The 7,305-nt window shown below is 36.0% G+C and overlaps 1 protein-coding gene across 2 annotated transcripts in view; it reads right to left on the bottom strand.

Annotated features, from left to right (window-relative positions):
* Nucleotides 1–406: 406 nt before the first annotated feature.
* Nucleotides 407–7,305, bottom strand: part of LOC115764882 (guanylate cyclase soluble subunit beta-1) — a 91,863-nt gene continuing 84,964 nt past the window's right edge. For both annotated transcript variants that reach the window (XM_030708161.1, XM_030708162.1), the window contains one exon: nt 407–1,162. The gene's annotated coding sequence lies outside the window, so the exon portion shown is untranslated. The remainder of the gene's footprint in view (nt 1,163–7,305) is intronic.

Raw genomic sequence — 7,305 nt, 5'->3', positions numbered from 1 at the left:
GTTTCTTACAGGTCTTATACCACCTTTTAGCCGAACAGTTAAGTATTTGATAGATGAATTTGTCATATCTTTTTTTTTTGTATATATTTATCTATATAGCTTTCTATAGGTGTGCTTATACTGTTGCTCATATTTGATATCGTGTGATTATAATGCTTTGGGTTCATAGTTGGATTACTCTTTCATACTTTCAAATGTGATGGCTTAAGAACTATAAAGCTATTTTCAGTTTTAGGTATAGTACTCGTAGAGATTTTTCTTCATAACACACAAATATTTATTTTGCCAATAGCTTTTATAAATTTACATTGAATTTCACAAGCAATATAGTTAGTTTTATATTTATTTTTCGGTTTTTTTGTTGTTCTGGATGTTCTGTTTTTTTTTTTTGTTTTTTTTTGGTTCCTTGGGTATTTTTTACGGTTAGTTTTTTTGCTTAAATTAGTTGATTTTTATTTGCTGTGGAATTTACAATCAATTTCATTGTATGTTTGGTATATTGGTACTTATTTAGTATTTCTTTGGTATTTTTTGGTTATCATATTATTTTATTGTAAAAGATTTCCTCTTTGGTGCACTTAAGTTTGCTAAACTTTTTGTTTCTGGTCAAAAGCCCTGTATAGAAGTTGTGCAATGCTGTTCTGTAAATTGTGAAATCGATTCAGCGTTAAGTAACCCCCGTCTATATCATCTAATATGGTAGTGCTTTTTCTTTAGGTGCTTTTTGGTATACTTACATATGTATAAGTATTTGGCTTAATCGAAGGCAAAAAAACATTTGTGGATTAGAATATTTGCCTTACATGTTTTGCTCATAGATATTTTTACAGTTCTTCTCTATATGAGTGGCTTTTGAAAGAAATTTCTTTTTTGTATAGTTAATTAAGTATGTATGAATAGTTTCTACATAAATTACGTCTATAGTACAAAGCACAAGAAGTTCAGCCTAAGAAACCATCACAAAGTAGAAAAATAAATATTAAATCGCATCTCGTTTTATACACACTCAAGAAGCCTCGACGAATACAAATATGTAACTCATTTCTCATTTTTATACAGTTGAAACATGCACACACACACATACATAAATATTTATCATTAATTACTAATTACAACGTACGAGTAGATATACTTAACTTGGATTCCCTTGAATTTCCCATTCCTTGAAAAAGAGAACAGAAAGGAAGATATATAAAATGCTAATAAAGTGAATTTATCTAAAAAATTAAAATTTTATTTTGTGTATATATGGAAAGTAGAAATGGAAAGTTCATAAAGTTTTTAGATCGGCCATAAATGCGGTTGAATATAAAATCAAAGCCCAAAGACAACAACTCCGTTTGTTGACTTTTGTTTTTCATTTCTTTTTTTATTTTTATTTTGGTACTCATTAAAAATGTGTTGAGTAGGGAAAGATAAAAATGTGCTTTGTTTGTAACAATAAACTAAAAGGCATGGCTAAGGCTAGGCTAAGCCAATAGACGTATATACGCAGTGAACTCAGCTATTAGAAGAGCTAGGGTCCAAAAATTTAGTATTTGACTTTTCGCTTATTATTCCAATATAATATTTATACAACAGTTTGAGTAATTGCATCGTTTACACCCAATCGAAGAAAGAAATATACGAAAAAATACCATTATTTTCTTTTCGCTATGAAGGTATGATAACAGGTCATCTGCTAGTCAAGCATGTATATTTTTTAGTTATTTGCCTTTTTTGTTGCTTTTCAAGCGCTTACAATTCAATTTTAACCCTTTACGGCCAATTACGCTGCCAGCCGACTCAGGCCAGGCCCGGTGCGGCCAGGTCACGCCTCACCGAGCCGGGCTACCAGTGTCAATGTCAAAGTTGAAACCTGACCGCAATGTGGAAACCTTTGGTTGTATGCCTCGTTGTGTATGCCAACTGTGTGCGGCGGGATAGGCCAAAAACAAACTACAAAGGCGCAAAACAACTTTTGATTGCCAAAAAAAAAAAAAACAGTCCAAACGCGGCATTTACCGTTATCTTTATTTGCGTCTGTTCCCGCGTCTGCAATATAAAATTAAGAATTACAATCACGTAATGTTTCACTACGCAGGGTAACGAAAGGTCTGCCAAGAGCGCGATTATTTATAACGTTAGCTGAAAACTTTTATAGGGCTTTATCATTCCCTTCCTAGACTCTCTCATGGCTAGCTGGGAAAGGGGTAAATATCAAAAGGTGTTGTAATCTTATGTGACACGGAGTGCTTAACAAATCTCCTGTGCCTTTCCTCGCATCAATTCAAAAATTAAAAACTTGTCAGTGAGTCGGTTCACGGTTCGAACCAACTCCCTGCCCAAAGGTTCGGTTCGAGAACCTGATGTTCTGCAATTCTCTTGGTTCAATCATTGGTTTGTTATATATTTACAAACTTGGTCAAAGTTACGGGTCGGCCATTTACTTAAACAACTGGTTTACTTTAACGCTCGGTTCAAAAGAGAGAGCACAGTGTAACCGCATATTGTTATTTAACTGTCAATTCTTTTACATATTTGGCAACGCAAAAGTATAAAATTTTGTTAAAATATATGACAAAGAAATAAAGAAATTTTATGTTTGAGTCCCAATGGGTTAAGCAACGTCAACTCCAAATAAATTCAATTTATCGTTAAAAACCTTTTAGTGTCCAGATATTTAGTGAAACATTTTTGAAAATACTTAAAGCTTAAATGCAGCAACAGCATGACAATTGCTGGGATTGAAGTTCGAAGGCGATTTCGGGGCGGAAACTGAGTGGCTCTGAGTGCTGATCGTAATTGCACATGCATGTAAACGGTAAGCCGTTGACAGGCGCACACACAATCACACCCAGAGAGAGTGACACGCTAAGCAATTTAACAATTTTACAGACAATTAAACAACAACATGCTGCTCTCTGGTCCTGGTTCGGGGTCCTTGCGGACGGTATGTGTCCTTGGGGCCGAACTGTCATTCAATTGACTGGCCCGCTCTCCACTTGGCTTAAATGTACTTGCATCTACGGCTTGGCCCGCACATAAACTATCGATTAGTTGAATGGGCAAAAATAGCAGCCAAGTGGCTTGTGGCACTTCGGGGCGGACACAGCTGGCAGGTCGCTCTGGCTCAGCCCCGTTTCTGATGCTACACTGTATAACAAATTGAATTAAAATTGTAAATATCAGAACAAACACGCTCGCGTGAACTTTATGCGGCCCACAAATCAAATGCACAAGCCGAGCCCCTGTGACTGCATGCCAAATGTTGCGCATACGCTCCGTTGGCCGCCCAAAAGTGCTGAACTGGTCTGCCAAAGCCGTAAGCTGTTGTGCATGTTGTGCAAAAATGTGGCGTTAAAAGGATAACAAAAGCTGCCCTCAATGTTGCCATGGCTGTTGATATTGATGTTAACTTTGGGGGCGTATTGCTTTATTTTTCACAGTTTTACAATTTTTCGTTTGTCTCGTTGCTTTTGGTTTTTTTTTTTTTTTTTTTTTTTGCTGGTGTTCTCCATTTGTGGCCCTGAAACAAAAGCCAGCGCATAGAGATAATACATTTATTTTAAATCAATAATTTTTTCTTTGCAATGTGATATTGGAAATTGCTTTGGATGGTTTACGCTTGAGAATAGAATGAAATGAAATATAATAGAATGGAATATAGTTGTACGGCTGGTTAAGCCTGTGTAGCTGTTGCTTTTGTGTTCTTTGAGCATATAATAAATATAATAAATAAGCTGTACTACTCGGCGTTGCCCAGATTAGATTGACAAACGAATATTATCCACTAAAAATTGGTAAATAAGGAACATAACATAAGGAACATTAGATAGACTCTTGGTCAGCACGTCGAACTGATTCAACCCAGCCAGGTTCTTTTATCCATTCGTCCTTTTTGTACTTGGCTTTATTTAGCCAATAACCAAACAACATATGTTGTTTAGCATAGCATAGCTCGAGAATTATAAGCGCTAAATACACCAAGCTTGGTATGTAAGCTCCCGTTTACACGGATTAAGAATGTTTAACTTTTTCGATGCCTCAACACATTTTCCAAAAAGTTGGAAAAGTTTGCTTGTAAAATTCAAACCTTGTGCTGTGGTATATGCGCACTGTTGCAAGCCGTATTTTAACCTTGAAAATTTTATAAAAATCGGTTTATAAAAAGCTCAGTTAATTAAGAATGCAGTTCCCATACAGTGTTTGGGCCGCAAAAAGTACTCAGCAAGCGGCGTGCGCGAGTGTGCATGTGAATGTGTTTTTTGCGAATTTTTGCATGTGTGGAAGAGGAAGTTAGAAATAAGCGCAGCTGGGCTTGGGTTCTCTCTATGGGTAATGTTAATGCTTTATTTTAAAGAAAACCTTTCTGTTCTTGTTCTATACATTTGAAGTTAATTTGAGAGAAATTATCAAGTCGTCTGTTGACAAATTTATTAATTTGTTTTTGCATTCAATATAACAAATTTTCAAATAAAATATGTATTAATTCTGATAAATTCTCTACAGTCACAAAGGGTCTATAGCATGCTTTCATTGGCATCTTCTTGTACGACAAATGAGTGCGAATTCCTCTCTTAGCTGCTTTGTTCACATGAAATATATTATTTCCAGTTTTAATTAAAATTTTAACAAACGAAAATGCCAGTTGTTGGCTTGGGTTAAGGTGAAGTCTCTTTGTCTTGGCCTCTTTTGTGTATTATATTTCATAATAAGAAATATTTTAATATTTATTAAAATTTATTTAAGTTGCAAACAATTAGTTATGAGTTTTCTTAGTAAGACTGACATTCGCTTAACTGAACAGTGACGACGCCAAGCACTGATGATATCTCAAGCAAAGGTCATTGAAATTAGTATATGATCTATTAATTAATATTCATTTAAATCAAACATATTTCCACCTATACATATATACTTTTTTTCCTTTTAGCGAGTAGTGGAAATAAAAGAAAAATAATTTATGCAAAGTCGGGCTATACCAGCATGCATTCTATATTCTATTTTACATCAACTTTTTTAAGAGCCATTTCGTTTTTTACAGTGTATAGATGGAAAGCCACAAGCTGGCGTAACAAATGCAAAGCGCATCGAAGTTCAATTAAATATGCTAAGCTTGAACCAAATTGATTTGTTATAGGCAACATTTGGAAGCATTTCGAGTTGGCTTCACTTGCAACGACTAGCAGCAGCTGTGGCTGCAACAAATTGTGTGGCTGTTGCAGGGGCAAAGACAGGGGCAGAGACTGTGGCCTGGCAATAAATGCAAATGAAAGGCGTCTGTTTGCCAACGCAGACAACCGACTGTCTGTCTGTCCATCTGAGGGGAGTGTGGGAAGGGCTTGATGGGGCTGTTAGTTAATGTTGTTGTTAAATTGTGCATTGGTTGTGTGTGCGGGTAAGTGTGTGCGGGTGTGTGTGCTTGCGTCTGCGGGCGTTTCAACTTTAATTGAAATTAGTGCCGAGTATTCGATTAAGTCCTGACTCGCATGTTTGAACAGGTTCAGTTTGATGGAGAGTTGGGTGGCAGGGTCGTTGAACAAATGTTAGGTTACGTCTGCGTAAACCCTATGTTTACTGTGACCAAATTTGAATTGCGTCAAGTTGACAATCGCTTTGGGAACTTAACTTTGATGTACTTTTTACACAAGGTCGGTTCCGAGGCAAACAATTTAATGGAGCTGGGAAAAGAGTGCGGCCACTTTATGAACACAGCTACTATATACATCTGCCAGGTATTATTTATTAATGCCGTAGATGAGACCATAAAACTTTTGGTGCTGCATGCTGCAAGTGGCAATAATCAAATAGCAAAAGTTTTCGCAAACTAACCGCAAGGCGCAAACTTAGCTGGAACCCTGTGCGGCTATCATAGGGTTGGCAGGAGTCTCAGTAAGACCCAAGCTGCCTATTTTAACTTTTATTTACCCAAGGTAAGCAATAGGGTAAATGTTTGAAATAGCTAAATAAAAAACAGACGAGATTTCTTTTTGGCATGCCGAAGTTTAAATGACCTTAAAGTCATACGATTTTACAATAATTTATTTAACTTATTTAGATTTACCAATTTCGACCGGTTCTTTCTATAATGCTATACAATATAGTCGTGCGATGTTGATAAGATTTTTTTAACATGTTTTTCATACAATATTTATATTTATTGGGTTCGTCGACGTCTATTCTATGCGTTACACATTTCACGACAGACTTATAAAACTCACTACAAGGGTATACAAATAATTCAATCTAAAAAGTCTCTTGAGCTCTTTGCCCTTACGAGCATTTCAATGTGTCAACGTGTCAGTTGTTTCTATTAAAATGCGCAACACATGTCGTAGAAGTTTGTCGCCTCTTGCAACCCTTTTCTTTTTTTTTGTCGAGCACTCACTAATTTTGCATTACACACACGGCGTATACGTAATTTTTGCCTGACTGACACATAAGTTGTCACGCCTGAATGTCTGCCGCACCGGATGCAGCACCCGGGCACACATTATCATCATTGACATAGTCGTTGTCATCAGCATTAACGTTAGACATATTATTATCTGACTCAACTTTTTTGCCTTGTAATTTATTTTTTTTGCTCAACGTTTTTTTAATACCCGTCATAAGTGATTTGCCTGGGCGGGTCATATTAGCTATGTGAAGTGGTTTGAAATGCTTGGGAAGAGGCACAACCGATTACATAATATTTATTGCTAACAAATATCATAAAAGGGATATACGAAAGAAAAGGGCGCGACAAATTGAGGCTTGGTATAGTTGAATTGAGATAATGGACTCTTTTTCGATAAATAACTTTAAAATATTGAAAATTATGTGATAATTAGAACCTAACTGAACAAATAATATGTCAAAATTAAGTAGTATATAAACTAACCAGCACCAATAAAGCTTTGATTTTGTGATAGATACTTGCAAATGAATTTCCAATTCCAATCCCAATTCCACCAAGGAGGAATACATTTAAGAAAGGTGTGAAAGCCCCTTAAATGAATTTGAACGAAGATCTTTGAAAAAGAGTTTGAGGCCGATCGAAAGGTAAAAACAAAGTTTCATTCAAACGTTTTTCGCCATTTTTCCAAACATGCGGCTGGAATTTCCTGAAACCCCATCACATAAGGTAACTACAGTGAACATTTCAGCTTTCTAGCTCTAACGGTTTGGGCTGTGCATTGTCAGTCAGCCATTCAGGACAAACAGTTATAGAGATATTGCTTTTGTTTTTGACTAGAAAGTTTTCCCTCTAGAAAGTCTTTAAGGATATTTACTGTTTGGTAACTAATGAAGGGTATTCGAATTTTTTTTGCAACCCATCTA

Source organism: Drosophila novamexicana, unplaced genomic scaffold (assembly GCF_003285875.2).
Source record: "Drosophila novamexicana strain 15010-1031.04,08,12 unplaced genomic scaffold, DnovRS2.1 tig00000877-arrow-arrow-pilon, whole genome shotgun sequence".
Classification (NCBI taxonomy): domain Eukaryota; kingdom Metazoa; phylum Arthropoda; class Insecta; order Diptera; family Drosophilidae; genus Drosophila; species Drosophila novamexicana.
The sequence above is the reverse complement of the archived record's forward strand: the minus strand, read 5'-3'. Positions and strand labels throughout refer to the sequence as shown.